General features: G+C 41.9%; 1 protein-coding gene across 1 annotated transcript in view; it reads right to left on the bottom strand.

Annotated features, from left to right (window-relative positions):
* The window catches only part of erfl3 (Ets2 repressor factor like 3), a 69,447-nt gene that overhangs the window by 24,083 nt on the left and 28,604 nt on the right, over window positions 1-16,760 (bottom strand). The gene's annotated exons all lie outside the window — the stretch shown is intronic.

Below are 16,760 nucleotides of genomic sequence, written 5' to 3' on the forward strand. Positions count from 1 at the left end.
AACGGCAGCTGTGCAGGCAGCCAGTTTGTTTAAACTAAAGATTATTGTTTAGTTGTGTGAAATGACCATGGGTGTAAAAAAAAAAAAAAAAAAAAGCAAAAAGCTGCAAACTGTGTCATCCGTGGCTGTATATTCTCAGACTTTCCAGGTTTGCATATGTAGGTAGCAGTTAATACGCAAATGGCACCACACTCACTCACTGTCATTTTATTTCCTTTTTCACTTCCCACCCCCCTCTTCCTCCTCCTCCTCTTTCTCTTTCGAATATTCAAGTAAACACGTTTGGCATGATCAAACCCTACAGTCACAGGGGAAGAGACCTGCGGCTATCATAAACATACTGGCTCACTGAGCGTGCTGCTGCAACGATTTAAAAAAAAAAACATTAAATAATCACCCACACAAACACTCCTACTGAACATGACAACACCATCTTTCCAGACAAAGGAAAAAATACTTTTAACTCCCAAATAGACTTAAATGTGTGTAGCTGATGGCTAAAAGATGTGACTGAAAAGAAATGTGTGAGCAGTGCAGAACATTTGTTAACAAATGACCCCTGAGATTCTGCTTTAAAGAAAGATTAAGGGTTAAAACAGGACCTTTCACATGCTATAACTTGTTTTGACCAGCCAGTTATCCCACGTGATGATATGATCTCTTAAAAGTTTACACAAAATTCACCTTTTGAAGTTTTCTCCAAAGAATTATCAGAAAACAGATAAAGGTCAAATGTTTGTTTCTGTTACTCAACATTGTTAATTCTAAAATGATGCACTTTTGCTGTTGAAATTATAATACTTTCCATGATGCTTAAAGTTGAGGGGGTGCAAGATTTCAGCTTTAAATTATGACACTTGGGAGTGGGTGTAAAATTGATTTGGTTGCTGTTTTTCAGCCTTGAAAATTGTGGCCATCTCCTGTATTTAAGAAGATAAGAGGGTTTAAAAATGTTGGAAAAGATAGTGTGAATTCAAAAGCAGCAAATTTAGACAAACCTCTGTGATTTGAGGGCCTGTAACACAGAATATTTTTTATAATATGTAGGGCTGTTCGATATAACGATATATTGGATGACGATATTAAAAACGTCTATCGTTTCATTTTACGCTATCGTTTGTTTCGTGGTGTCGCAAAATAAACTGCTTACAGTTTTTCATCGTTTTGTTGGTCACTGTAGTGGCTATATTAATTTCTTAAGGTTCTCTCCTTCTCTTATATTTAATATAACCACACTAGGGACTGACAAGAGCCTGTTTTTATGTGATGTCGTTAGCAACAACGACGCTAAAATCATCGCGTGTCCGCTTGTTTATTTTCCACATAAACCTTTCAGAATAAAGCTCAAGATCCTGTTGAGACTTTTCAAAATAAACTGAATCACGTGAAAGATTACAGTGAGGCAAAAAAGTATTTAGTCAGCCACCGATTGTGCAAGTTCCCCCACTTAAAATGATGACAGAGGTCAGTAATTTGCACCAGAGGTACACTTCAACTGTGAGAGACAGAATGTGAAAAAAAAATCCATGAATCCACATGGTAGGATTTGTAAAGAATTTATTCGTAAATTAGGGTGGAAAATAAGTATTTGATCACCTCAAACAAGGAAAGTCTCTGGCTCTCACAGACCTGTAACGTCTTCTGTAAGAAGCTTTTCTGTCCCCCACTCGTTACCTGTATGAATGGCACCTGTTTGAACTCATCATCTGTATAAAAGACACCTGTCCACAGCCTCAAACAGTCAGACTCCAAACTCCGCCATGGCCAAGACCAAAGAGCTTTCGAAGGACACCAGGAAAAGTATTGTAGACCTGCACCAGACTGGGAAGAGTGAATCTACAATAGGCAAGCAGCTTGGTGTGAAAAAATCAACTGTGGGAGCAATCATCAGAAAATGGAAGACATACAAGACCACTGATAATCTCCCTCGATCTGGGGCTCCACGCAAGATCTCATCCCGTGGGGTCAAAATGATCATGAGAACGGTGAGCAAAGATCCCAGAACCACACGGGGGGACCTGGTGAATGACCTGCAGAGAGCTGGGACCAAAGTAACAAAGGTCACCATCAGTAACACACTACAACGGCAGGGAATCAAATCCCGCAGTGCCAGACGTGTTCCGCTGCTGAAGCCAGTGCATGTCCAGGCCCGTCTGAAGTTTGCCAGAGAGCACATGGATGATACAGCAGAGGATTGGGAGAATGTCATGTGGTCAGATGAAACCAAAGTAGAACTTTTTGGTATAAACTCAACTCGTCGTGTTTGGAGGAAGAAGAATACTGAGTTGCATCCCAAGAACACCATACCTACTGTGAAGCATGGGGGTGGAAACATCATGCTATGGGGCTGTTTTTCTGCCAAGGAGACAGGACGACTGATCCGTGTTAAGGACAGAATGAATGGGGCCATGTATCGTGAGATTTTGAGCCAAAACCTCCTTCCATCAGTGAGAACTTTGAAGATGAAACGAGGCTGGGTCTTCCAACATGACAATGATCCAAAACACACCGCCCGGGCAACAAAGGAGTGGCTCCGTAAGAAGCATTTGAAAGTCCTGGAGTGGCCTAGCCAGTCTCCAGACCTCAACCCCATAGAAAATCTGTGGCGGGAGTTGAAAGTCCATGTTGCTCGGCGACAGCCCCAAAACATCACTGCTCTCGAGAAGATCTGCATGGAGGAATGGGCCAAAATACCAGCTACTGTGTGTGCAAACCTGGTAAAGACCTATAGTAAACGTTTGACCTCTGTTATTGCCAACAAAGGTTATGTTACAAAGTATTGAGTTGTATTTTTGTTATTGACCAAATACTTATTTTCCACCCTAATTTACAAATAAATTCTTTACAAATCCTACCATGTGGATTCATGGATTTTTTTTCACATTCTGTCTCTCACAGTTGAAGTGTACCTCTGGTGCAAATTACTGACCTCTGTCATCATTTTAGGTGGGGGAACTTGCACAATCGGTGGCTGACTAAATACTTTTTTGCCCCACTGTATGTCGTGTGCTTACAGATGAGAAGCAAAAAAGAGCCGCCAGGTGCTAAAAAATAAACCTTCGACTCAAACGTTAGAACAGGCTGTTCCCCGCAGCACGCTGTGTAATAAATACTCACAAAGAAAATGGCAGTTGTTACAACCTATGTCTAAAAATGTATCGTTTCATGCATCGGTTAAAACACTGGACTCCAGATACACGACGCCCAGCTGGAAACACTTCACACAAGTTGAGCTGCCCGAGATTCACAGAATTTTCAGAAAATGTAAAATTTTTGTGATTTATATCGTTATCGGACGATAGATGTCTTATATCGAGATATTAGATTTTGGTCATATCGCACAGCCCTAATAATATGAAGACAAAATTTGTCATGGTGTCAGTAAATATGCCAAAGCTGACTTGGAGGGGGTCAGGTGGGATCTTTTCACAGATTTGATTGATTTTATCTGGAATGGCCCAGATTACTGTTTACTGGGAGTCCTACTGTCTGCAGGGAGTTTTTATGAATGTCCAAGCAAGGCTCTTTAAAAAAAAAAAAGAAAAGAAAGGAAGAAAAAGAAAATGCAAAATAAACCTCAAAGGGAAAGCAAAGAAAATAGTATTGCTGCTATAGCAAATATTGTGCTGGCAGCAACTCTGTGTGAAGATATCCGTAATGATTTTTTTGGGGGGACTTTGGCAGCGGTCACTGTACAGACACATCACACTTCAGGTCACTGGGTGAAACTGATACACAGCAAACACTTAGAAGACCGGCAGCTACAGCATGTGTGTGAAAAAAGAAGACATTTCCAACTGAAAACGACACATTATCGGCCTCTACAGCACACGCCTTTCATATGCATATGTCGGTGAGGTTTATAGAGCGCAGGTTCTCAATGGGGTTCAGATCAGGTGAACAAGGTGGCCATGTCATTAGTTTTTCTTCTTTTATACCCTTTCTTGCCAGCCACACTGTGGAGTACTTGGACGCGTGTGATGGAGCATTGTCCTGCATGAAAATCATGTTTTTCTTGAAGGATGCAGACTTCTTCCTGTACCACTGCTTGAAGAAGGTGTCTTCCAGAAACTGGCAGTAGGACTGGGAGTTGAGCTTGACTCCTCAACCCAAAAAGGCCCCACAAGCTCATCTTTGATGATACCAGCCCAAACCAGTACTCCACCTCCACCCTGCTGGCGTCTGAGTCGGACTGGAGTTCTCTGCCCTTTACCAATCCAGCCACGGGCCCATCCATCTGGCCCATCAAGACTCACTCTCATTTCATCAGTCCATAAAACCTTAGAAAAACCAGTCTTGAGATATTTCTTGGCCCAGTCTTGACGTTTCAGCTTGTGTGTCTTGTTCAGTGGTGGTCGTCTTTCAGCCTTTCTTACCTTGGCCATGTCTCTGAGTATTGCACACCTTGTGCTTTTGGGCACTCCAGTGATGTTGCAGCTCTGAAATATGGTCAAACTGGTGGCAAGTGGCATCTTGGCAGCTGCACGCTTGACTTTTCTCAGTTCATGGGCAGTTATTTTGCGCCTTGGTTTTTCCACATGCTTCTTGTGACCCTGTTGACTATTTTGAATGAAACGCTTGATTGTTCGATGATCACGCTTCAGAAGCTTTGCAATTTTGAGACTGCTGCATCCCTCTGCAAGATATCTCACTATTTTTGACTTTTCTGAGCCTGCCAAGTCCTTCTTTTGACCCATTTTGCCAAAGGAAAGGACGTTGCCTAATAATTATACACACCTGATATAGGGTGTTGATGTCATTAGACCACACCCCTTCTCATTAAAGAGATGCACATCACCTAATATGCTTAATTGGTAGTAGGCTTTCGAGTCTATACAGCTTGGAGTAAGACAACATGCATGAAGAGGATGATGTGGACAAAATACTCATTTGCCTAATAATTCTGCACTCCCTGTATATGTACTATGTTTAGCATATAGATTTCTTCAAGGATAAATGAAATTATAATATTCAAGAGAGGTTACTCCTCCACATCGGAAAGAGCCAAATTGATGCGGTTCAGGATCTGATTAGCATCCCCCTAAGGTGATGTGTTTAGACCATGTCCAACTCGGAGGACACCCAGGGGCAGACCCAGGACAAATTCAAGTGCTGAATTATGGCAGAAAACTTTGCTAAAACTATGATGCATTGCTGTCCTTCGCGTTTTATGTAAAATGTCGTCTCTTAAAAAAAAACAAAAAAAGCCCCCTGTTATGATTACTATTATTGTTTTTGTTGTTCGTCTGTGTACATTAATTTTTTCATGTAGTGGCAGCAGTGTTGCTAAAAATAAATTCAAGGCCCAATGATTCACTGTCAAGAGCAGCAGCGCTTTAAAAAACACAAGAGCTACGAGCACAATGCACCGGCGTGCATGTATGTTCTTTACATACATCATGCTGTCATATATAACTCATCGGTTACCTGTCAAATCCTGAACATCAAAGACCTCATATGATGCCTGCCCGGTGCTGGTAGAGGACAAAGCATAAGCGACTCTCTTTAGTGACCCTGTGAGCGAGTGTGTGCGTGACAGAGATGGTAAGGATTATGTTTAGAGGAATGCTGAGAGCAAGAACAGGTGTCTTTGTCCTTCTATCCACTCAGCCCAAGCAGTCCTGAGTCACAGAGGATCAGCTATCGCTCACACACACACACACACACACACACACACACACACACACACGCTCCGATTTGCTTCAGCCTCATACAACTGATAGGAGAAGTTTGGGAATCTTGGAATCGGTGTGTGTGTTTTATCATACAACCTGTGTAGATGACTAACACAGGGAAAGCAGGAGTAGGGAAGAGCTTGCAGACCATGACCTAACCTCCACTCACCACCACCACACTTAACCTCTCTGACCTCGACTCTCTGTCTATTTGGCTCCCTTCCTCCCTCACCACTCTCCCTCCCAGGGGAGACACCAGATAGCCTTTACAGCACGCACGCACGCACACGCACACACACACACACACACACACACACACACACTGCATCAATAATGTAGAAAATGGTGTGGCAGTTGACGATAGGGGTGCGCCTAATCTCTGCCCTGGGACACTGGAGAGAGTGTGAGTGTGTCAAAAAGTGTGTGTTGTGAGTTGGGACAACTGAGGGGCAGGTGGTAGAAAGTGATGCAAAAGGGACAGAGAAGAGGAGCAGGAGGGGGAAGAGAGGGAGGGAGTAATGGGGGTGTTGCTGAAGTGAAAGAGAAGAAGGCAAGACGAGATGGGGTGAGCTCTAGGACAAGAAGAGAACAGAGAAAAGAAAGTAGGAGAAAAGAGACAGGGGAGGGAGATCTGGGAAACAAGAGTGGGATAAGAAAGAGAGAGACAATGGCTCGAGTGGGAGAGGAGAGAGGGGGTGGATGGAGGGAAAGGGGGATTAAGGGAGCGATGAGATCATTGCTCGTCTGGTAGTCTGTTGTCATCCAGGTCAGATTGCTTATCCCCTCCCCTCCTCCTTCACTGCTTCTCTCCTCCCTCCTTCTCCTTTCTGAGAGTGCGGATGCCTCTTTTCCTCCATGTGATATTGGCGGCAAGCCCCCTAGCAGACTTCTAACACTGCTGCTATTCCAGCTATGTGTGCTGCTCACCAGTCCAACAATGACTTCCACAATGCAAGAGGAGAAGGAGGGGCCCAAGGAGATGAAAGCTAGTAAGTGAGGAAAGAGTGGAAGGGAGAGAAAGATAAACAGCACAAGACTCATGAAGAAGGAGAAATGGTGCTGAGCTGCTCGAGAGCTCTCTTATGGATGCCCGCTCCATAAGTCGCAGCCTCTCAAGAGGATCTCTTTTCGTGGAGTTTATAATTAATTTAATGTGTCGCTGCAGTTTTTACCACCCCTAATCTGCGTCTTCTCTCTCCTGTGTAACCCCAAAAGCCATTCTGACAACATTACCCAGCAATCATGGTTACAAGAGTGCTGTTATCATTCCCATTAGAACATGCTGTGGTATGACAGCAATAGCTGCACATGTTGACAGTTTCCACATACAGTTTAATTCCACTCAGATCCTCTCTTACACGGCAAAAACTATAGATCAGGGACTGCATGAACAGTCATGAATATACAGTGGGGCAAAAAAGTATTTAGTCAGCCACCGATTGTGCAAGTTCCCCCACCTAAAATGATGACAGAGGTCAGTAATTTGCACCAGAGGTACACTTCAACTGTGAGACAGAATGTGAAAAAAAAAAAAATCCATGAATTCACATGGTAGGATTTGTAAAGAATTTATTCGTAAATCAGGGTGGAAAATAAGTATTTGGTCAATAACAAAAATACAACTCAACACTTTGTAACATAACCTTTGTTGGCAATAACAGAGGTCAAACGTTTACTATAGGTCTTTACCAGGTTTGCACACACAGTAGCTGGTATTTTGGCCCATTCCTCCATGCAGATCTTCTCGAGAGCAGTGATGTTTTGGGGCTGTCGCCGAGCAACACGGACTTTCAACTCCCGCCACAGATTTTCTATGGGGTTGAGGTCTGGAGACTGGCTAGGCCACTCCAGGACTTTCAAATGCTTCTTACGGAGCCACTCCTTTGTTGCCCGGGCGGTGTGTTTTGGATCATTGTCATGTTGGAAGACCCAGCCTCGTTTCATCTTCAAAGTTCTCACTGATGGAAGGAGGTTTTGGCTCAAAATCTCACGATACATGGCCCCATTCATTCTGTCCTTAACACGGATCAGTCGTCCTGTCCCCTTGGCAGAAAAACAGCCCCATAGCATGATGTTTCCACCCCCATGCTTCACAGTAGGTATGGTGTTCTTGGGATGCAACTCAGTGTTCTTCTTCCTCCAAACACGACGAGTTGAGTTTATACCAAAACGTTCTACTTTGGTTTCATCTGACCACATGACATTCTCCCAATCCTCTGCTGTATCATCCATGTGCTTTCTGGCAAACTTCAGACGGGCCTGGACATGCACTGGCTTCAGCAGCGGAACACGTCTGGCACTGCAGGATTTGATTCCCTGCCGTTGTAGTGTGTTACTGATGGTGACCTTTGTTACTTTGGTCCCAGCTCTCTGCAGGTCATTCACCAGGTCCCCCCGTGTGGTTCTGGGATCTTTGCTCACCGTTCTCATGATCATTTTGACCCCACGGGATGAGATCTTGCGTGGAGCCCCAGATCGAGGGAGATTATCAGTGGTCTTGTATGTCTTCCATTTTCTGATGGTTGCTCCCACAGTTGATTTTTTCACACCAAGCTGCTTGCCTATTGTAGATTCACTCTTCCCAGTCTGGTGCAGGTCTACAATACTTTTCCTGGTGTCCTTCGAAAGCTCTTTGGTCTTGGCCATGGCGGAGTTTGGAGTCTGACTGTTTGAGGCTGTGGACAGGTGTCTTTTATATAGATGATGAGTTCAAACAGGTGCCATTCATACAGGTAACGAGTGGGGGACAGAAAAGCTTCTTACAGAAGACGTTACAGGTCTGTGAGAGCCAGAGATTTTCCTTGTTTGAGGTGACCAAATACTTATTTTCCACCCTGATTTACGAATAAATTCTTTACAAATCCTACCATGTGAATTCATGGATTTTTTTTTCACATTCTGTCTCTCACAGTTGAAGTGTACCTCTGGTGCAAATTACTGACCTCTGTCATCATTTTAAGTGGGGGAACTTGCACAATCGGTGGCTGACTAAATACTTTTTTGCCCCACTGTACATGGATTTCATTTAGTTGTAATCAAGAAAAGGAGAAGTCTATAAAGGAGTACATTTAGTATCTAGTACATAAATCAATTCGAAGAAAAGTTCATCATGCAACTAATGAGGCAGCTTCTGTCCCAAACCATTTGGTAATCATTTAGTTTTTGCTGTGTTACAAAAACAAAGAAACATGCATTTCATTTTCTTGATGCAATAAACTGATGCATTCCTCAATCTCCACTTTACATGGAGACAGTGTTCACATTTAACCAGTGATGATGAAGTCTTGACTGGGTAGATGCCATGCTTCCCAGGGAGTTTCTGATCACCTTGACCAAAAATGCCCCTTGGTCTCTGCTGGTGAAATTATCTTCCAATTAACAGGAAAAGTAACTGCCTGGATCACCAGCCTGGGACTCAATTGCCAAGAAGGATAGAGCTGATGGGAAGGAGGCAGAGACAGACGGGCAGTCAGACAAAGTATAGGAGTGAGAAAAAAGATGAGGAGGAGAGATTCCCAGAGCTGTGAGTCCTACTCAGCAGCAAATCAACTGACAGGCCTGTGCCAAACTAACAGCAGAGTTGCAGACTCAGGGTTTTTATACGGGGACTCTGAACAGCCATTAGCGGCAGTTGGCTGGCACTGTATTGCTTTAACTCAACCCAGCTTTAGTGTGGATCTGGGAAACAACTAGTGTAAGTGTGTTTGTGTGTGGACGAGGAGGGGTGAGGTCAGTGTCGGCTCACTCACAGCCTGTAAAAGCACTAAAACTAAGAGACAGTCGGTTGGTATTTGCCTGTAGCACATTCATATACACGGCCTTGTCTTTGTCACAGATGCTTGGATGATTGAAACAGCCTGAAGCGCTGAGCAGAGGGAACAGAGGGGACAGAAACTGGATAATAAAAGGCTCAAAGGGGTGAGACAGAGAAAGCAAGACTGAAAAAAGAGAGAGAGGAGGGCGGGCTCCACGGGAGCAGGAGGAGGTGGAGGAGGATGGTAATCAGAGCCCATATGCCTGAATCCCAAAGTGTCTGGACTCTTCCCACAAAGTCCATTAAAAATTCATTAGGGCCAATACCAGAAGAAGAGTGGAAAAGTGAGACATACAGAGAGAAAAGACAGGAGCACGACAACCTGTCACAAAGATTGAAGGGAAAAGTTCTGAATGCTTTAGTCTTTTCTTATTCAAAGTAAATGTAAGATTTTCCTCGAAATATGAACTTCTAGAAAAACATAGTCCAGATGTTTGTTTTTTGAAGTCATTAAAGACAGTCACCTAGATGCCACCATTGATTGTCTTTCAAGCTGTTCATTGTATGGTTTATAAAGGACATTTTCAGATAGCTTCAGACAGTCTCAGACTCACAAAATACTTAAGTCGATCCTATCAGAGTGAGGAAAACCAGTAAATCTTGATTGGAAGCAGAGAATATTTGGCATTTTTGTTCTAAAATTGATTAAAAAAAGCAGCACAACTATCATTATTCTCTTTCTTTTCAGTTGGATCAGAGAACTAGTTAATTAGAAACATCTCTGAACACATAAGCAGTCAGGATTAGAAATATCAAAAAAAGATAAATAAAACTAGGAATAAATGTCCTTTTTTTAACTTCAGCAGCACTTGAGTTAGATGTTGTTTGACTTTTTTTCCGCAAAGGCTTGAAATCGGTGCGGTTTTACGAAAACATGCTGGGAAGGTTTTATTTGTTGGGAAACAATTATCCAGAGGAATGCAGCTTGTTGTGAATAATCCAGATGGAGGGTAATTTCCCTTGGAGAACTTGCTCTTGCTGGAGGTCTTGCCCGAGCCAAGAACATTCATGCCCTGCACCTCACCTGGTGCCACGAAGGCAAATTAGTCACAAAAACGCACAAACATCAAGTAACCTTAGAGGTCACCACAGGTTATGCTTTCCATAGGGTCTTACTTACTGTTATATAGCAGCCAGGAGAAAGAAACAGAAGCGGCAAAGGAGTAGAGAGTGTTTTGTGGCCTTGGAGGGGCCAAAAATAGCGCCACACACACACTCTCTTAAACACACTGGGGTTATTGTTCAACAGTGGGAGAGCCAAAGAGAGAGAGAACGAATACACAGCATGGACCGGGGGAAGAGGGAAAGTACAGAAGTGCGATGAGGACACAAGTGACACAGAGACTGAGGACAGGATGATGTAAGATGAGCAATTTGGTCTCCCTGCTTCTCTCGGCTCGGATCTGTGCAGCGCGTCTTCTAGCGCGCACACAGACGTCTTTTCCAGGAAACCGAGGGGAGGAGCAGTAAAGAGGAAGAAAATGCACACACGTCCATAGGGACTCTCTCTTCCAGAACAAGCCCTCCAGGTCTGGTTTACATGCTCCACTGCTAAACTGTAAAGGGCTTGTTAAGTCACAACATAAATATCCATTAGTTTAGGGCAAGACTATGAACAGAGTGTGGTTTGGGTTTTACTCTAATTGAGCAACTGACTAAGCACTAAATTAGTGTGTTTTAGTACTGGTACAGTTGATGTGCACATTTCAGGAAATGACTTTGAAAGCTGCAGAGTGTCAGTCAGCATAAAATGGATGCACAAGTTCTGATTAACTTCAGACACCCTGAAGAAAGTTTAAAGTAGGGCATGAGCTACAGTGTTTTCAACAGAGATTCGGTATTCCCAACGTTAATAAAAAAGAAAAAAATTATAATCAGTATCGGATCTGTCTGAAAGCTGGGAAATCAGTTAAAAAAAAAGTATTCTTAGAAATTAGAAATTAGTGTGGCATAAAAAAATATAACAGCAATTTCTGCTGTTCAAATTCAAATTCAAATTCAAATTTTATTTGTCACGTACACAGTCATACACAGTACGATATGTAGTGAAATGCTTGGACAACTGCTCGTGACCTAAAGAAAACAAAAAAGGAAAGGCTATGAATAAGATAGGAAATAAATATGAAAAATTAAAAAGGGTAAATTTAACTAGGAAGGAATAAAATATAAATTAAGGTTAAAAATGAAATAACTGTACAACACAAATTAGAATGAAGGGTAAATTTAACTGGGAAGAATAAGATAAAATATATAAATTAAAGTTGAAAATAAAATAACTGTACAACAAAGTACACAATACACAATATAGAACTATATAAGAATGTATGAAGAAATCAAAATATAAATAAATATATACACAATAACAGCAGCTGTACAAGTATTAACCGGAAATGAAGAATATAGTGACCAGTGTTGTGCAAAAACAAAGTCCAGAAAGTCCAGTGTGTGTGTAAGAACCATATGTGTGGGTCAGTACTGTGTGGTGCTGTTAAGGATCTCTTAATCAAAATGATGTTTTGGAGTCGTGTGGGATTGTGGGAGTTGTTCTGGATTTTAACTTGGTTTTTGTTAAATAAATAATGGCACAGTGTAATCTGTGTCATGTAATGATTTATCTGAGATTGTATTTATGTCATTTTAGAACCTGTTTTTTTAATTACGTCCTAATACTGAAGCTTAGCATGAAAAGTGATTGTACTTTCTTTTTCACATCATTTATACTGTGAAAAAAAATGACTAGCTCAAATCAGCCAGCGGCTGGCCAGTGAATTTGTCCAGCATACTTTTTTACTGATCATTTAATATTTTATATATCCGTCAACTGACTAAACACCGGGCAAAACCAAGGCAATAAATATTTAATTACCCTAGAGAAGTCGCCTGGATGCTAAAGATGCTGACACTGTTTGTGAGAGGTTGAATTTAGGACCCAGGAGTTTGGCATCTAACCACATGGGACACCTAAACAAACACTATCTCTCTTTTTCACACAGTAACAGAAGGAATAAAACAGGAAACAAAAACAAAAACTCACTGTCAGGCACAAAAAGTGAGCCGTTCCAAAAAATACACAGCACTGTCCAAACACAAACAGACACAAAGCCCCAGGGCACTGCACCTGATGCGCTCTCAGGTGAGCTGGACAACCGGACCTCTCTCTGTGTAATCACACTCATAAACAAGCCTGGTGGGAGAGAGAGAAAGTGTGTGTGTGTGTGTGTGTGTGTGTGTGTGTGTGTGTGTGTGTGTGTGTGTGTGTGTGTGTGTGTGTGTGTGTGTGTGTGTGTACGAGTTCCCCAGAGCTTGTGAAGAACAGCAGAATAATATTGTGTCAGTGAGAGAAGAGTCCTGTTGCTCTCAGGGTGCTTTTAGGTATATTTACTCTCACCAAAGTGACGGTCTGCTCCCAGGACATTAACGTCTCTCCTAAGACATGAACATGCACACAGACACACACAAGCATGCACCTACATGCTTCACTGGCACAAAAGCCAAGGTAAAAAAAATCTAAGTTACACTTTTATATGATATATATTTTGAAATTACCAACATTTATTAAATACGTTAATTATAGCATAAGACAGCTTTGAATTCCTGTAAACGGCCACTTTCTCTAACTAAAAGTTGGTCCACCTAATTTACTGATTAATGAAAATTTACCCAGGAAAATATGACCTGTGAAGTTTACGTGATGCATCAGCTGGTAGCTGTCTCAATCTGATTGTGCAGCGGTGCAACACTGCGATGTCTGGCTGAGTACAAACAACGGCAATACTATGAAGTGTTTCAGTTTTCAGTTTCTAACTGTGACAATCAGCAAAGATGCATGAAATATTAGCCGTCCTCTATCAAAATCATGTGTTCTTGGGCCACATGAAGAAGAGAAAACCCCAAAACCTAAATGTGGAGAATTCAAACTGTGCAGGAGCTTTAATCGTCACACTGTAACACTGTGGGTGACTTTCAAAGCACGCTACGATAAAGAACAAAGGAAACAGGACACTCAGTGTTAATCCCAATGTGACATTAACACTGGAATAAAATTTGAGTGCTTCTTAATCATAATGTGTCAACACTGCTCGTGGTCTTTGTATTTGAGGTACTGGGAGGTAAAAACAAATAATAGTATTAAACACAGTTATAATGCTGGTTTTTGATTATACAAGAGTCTTATCACTTTCAGCACAACTCTTTGTTTCTTTTGCTGTAACATTTATGATAAAATGTCAACAGTGTTTTCATTAGTGCGTGGGAGATGTGTGAGCAGGGCTTTGAATTTTCTCCTTTACAATAAAATACAATCCAATTTTCCTACAGATACACCTATTTATCTAAATCTAAAAGTTAAAAACTTAGCCTGATATGAGAGGGTAACTGTTGAGGGAAGCGACTCTTGTGGAACAGAAACTGTTTTCCAGTTAACCCTGTGAGGTCTTATACATGTTTATACTTTCCATGTCTGCAAGTGCAGTAGGGTCCGTTCAGGTCTGAGTGATGAGCACAAGGGTCTGAGGATGCCTGTGTGCCTGCCTGTTTTTTGTGACTTGTCCACAGAGAATTAACATTGCAATACACTAACTACAAATTAACTCCAACTCCAAATGGTAGAGAAGTTGACAGGACAGACCATGTTGATTTTTTTAACAAGATTATTTGGTTTACACGTTCATCTAACAAGCAAAAGATCCATGGTTCGCTCCTGGGAAGGGACACAAATACCTTTGGGGTTACGTCAGGAAAGCCATCTGCCAATTCAAAACACGCAGAGCTATCTGCTGTGGTGAACCCATCTAAATAAGGCTGCATATGAAAAACAAACACATGAATGGAAAAAAAAAAGTGGACTTTTGCGAAGTCAGCTATCAGTCTCTAAATGCCTGCAGCCTCCAAAGCTGTGAGATGCCCGTAGGTGTAGATGACTGGAAAAAGAAGTCCAAAAAGCAGTTGATTTGTAGACCTCAAGGGACCAACAGATAGCCATGAGGAGAGCAATGGAGAACTGAAGCTGACAACTAACAGTGTGTGACCTGTGAGACACCCTCTAAGACTGAGGACAAAGGCAGCTGTAACTGGTAATTACCTTTTCACAGGTAAATCTACAGAAATCTTTAAAGACTGTTACTTCCTCTAGACAGTTCTTATCGACCAAATGCTGACTTTCTGTCATTGTAAGTCTGGGCTTTAAGGTGGAAACCAAAATGCACGCCTTTAAATGAAAGATCTGCTCCTAATGTGCGACGCAAAACAAAATGAGAGCTTCGCAGTGATAACAACTGCCAAAAAGTAATAATTCCCCCTGATAATCTTGCTTATGAATCACTGAATGACAACACTGTAGCCAAAATTAAAATCAGATTAATCATCCAGCCTTACTATTATTCACAGACTGTACGAGGAGCCCTAGCACGTTAAAGGCCGTTTAATGTCCGATCAAACATTTGCATCCCCACGCACACCTCCTTCTGAAAAAGATGAGGGCTGCAATGCATGTGTGAAAACGGTTAATAATTTCCTTTGAAGTAACTTTTAGGGAGAAGCTGTTACGCTCTAACACAGCCATGTTAAAGGCTACAGGCGCCTCTCTCATCTCCTTCACTCTGTGTACCTACCTCACAGGCTGGTGTTAATGTACTGGCCCGGCCAACAGCTTGGGAGAGAGCTGCCAGCTGACTCTCCACTTCTGGTTCAACAAAACACTGCCTACACTCACTACTGCCCATAACTCTCTGTGCACACATCTGTGTGTAGGAGCGTATGGGTTCAACAACTGCCAAATCACTACAGCATTAACTCAACATCTATATGATGTGTGTTTTTAAGCTTTTATTTAAAAAAAATAGGAAAGATCCAGATCACCTTTAAAAGACGAACTGGTTGGCTGAAAACTATATATAAATACGCAGGGAGGAAAAAAACATGTGTAGGTTACTGTTACTGTCACTGTGTTTTAAAAGGTCAATGGGTCAAAAGGTTGGTTTTGTCACACAGGAGCAAATTAGGTGTGCCACCACCCAGCTACATATCTGTCAGGTCTAGAAAATTTGTGTGTATTTAAGAGATAGGTGGCACTTTTGGGAGGTGGTTTCCTGGAATGTGCCACTAGAGCGGGACAGGATGTTAGCAACTCTTGTATGCACCACAACAACAGATCTGTTTCCTGTGTGCATATGCATGTCATTTCTGATATGTGCTGAAATCAGGCAACAAATCAAAACCGCTGCAGGCAATACTGTCCTATAATTACACAACGATATTGCATCTCAGAACTGCTATATATAAGCATAGATGAGGAGATTAAAAATTATTACTATAACACAACACTGATGCTTCTTACACCATGTGACCGTGTTCTACTATCAGCTTGTAATACTTATTATACATGTGCGTGTATAGGTTTCATGCGTGTGAATAAAAACACATAAAACCACATAAATGTTATGCTACCTGAGATTTTGCTGTACCGGGGATATCAATGGCCTTTAGCCTTAGAGCATTAACTAATACTAACATGGTGTCAATCAAGCTAAAGAGGCTCTTGAAAACCAAACATCTTCTGAGAGACACTTAAGAGATTGCCTGAAAGTGTCTCATAAGTGGATGGGTATAAGTTATAAGCTTGTGGAGCTTCTAGTAAGCAAAATAAACTGTATGTAATGCTCAAAAGTGTTTTCATCTGGCAATATAATCAAAACTCTCATTGATATTCACTATATATAATAGTGTGCCTTGAAATGTTGCCCTACTATTTGATGTGGATGTGAATGACCCAGAGTCCTCTTGCTGATACAGGCTACTAGTAAAAACATAAAATCCCATTCCTCCATAACTGTACAGAGATCCACATAATTCCTCTGTTACGTGCGTCACAATTAGCGGCGTAGCTGACGGTGCTACATTAATTGAATGCAACTATCCCCACAAGTATTCTGTCAGAAAATCTGCATGTACGCACATAAACGTTCACACATTGCGCACGTGAGCACAGGTGCTACAGAGGAGCTGGCATCCAAACAGTAAATGACAGTGACACACAGAGCTGCTGAAAAGATTCACAGAACCAGAAAAACAAGTCCACAATAACAGCTACAGGCCGAAACACCCAGTGTGTGTGTGTGTATATTTATGTGTGTGACTGTGCGTCAGTGCTGACTCAGTGCGTGAATGTGTTTGTAATTCAGCCTTCACAACGCAAACTCTCCTCCATTCTCTCGCCCTCTCTAACTCTCTGTCTCCTAGCAACCAGACACTTAAGGCCTAAAAATAAACCTTCA

The sequence above is a fragment of the Mchenga conophoros genome, linkage group LG11 (assembly GCF_057382185.1).
Source record: "Mchenga conophoros isolate Kocher_MC1m ecotype Shallow Benthic linkage group LG11, M_conophoros_male_GT1.1, whole genome shotgun sequence".
Classification (NCBI taxonomy): Eukaryota; Metazoa; Chordata; class Actinopteri; order Cichliformes; family Cichlidae; genus Mchenga; species Mchenga conophoros.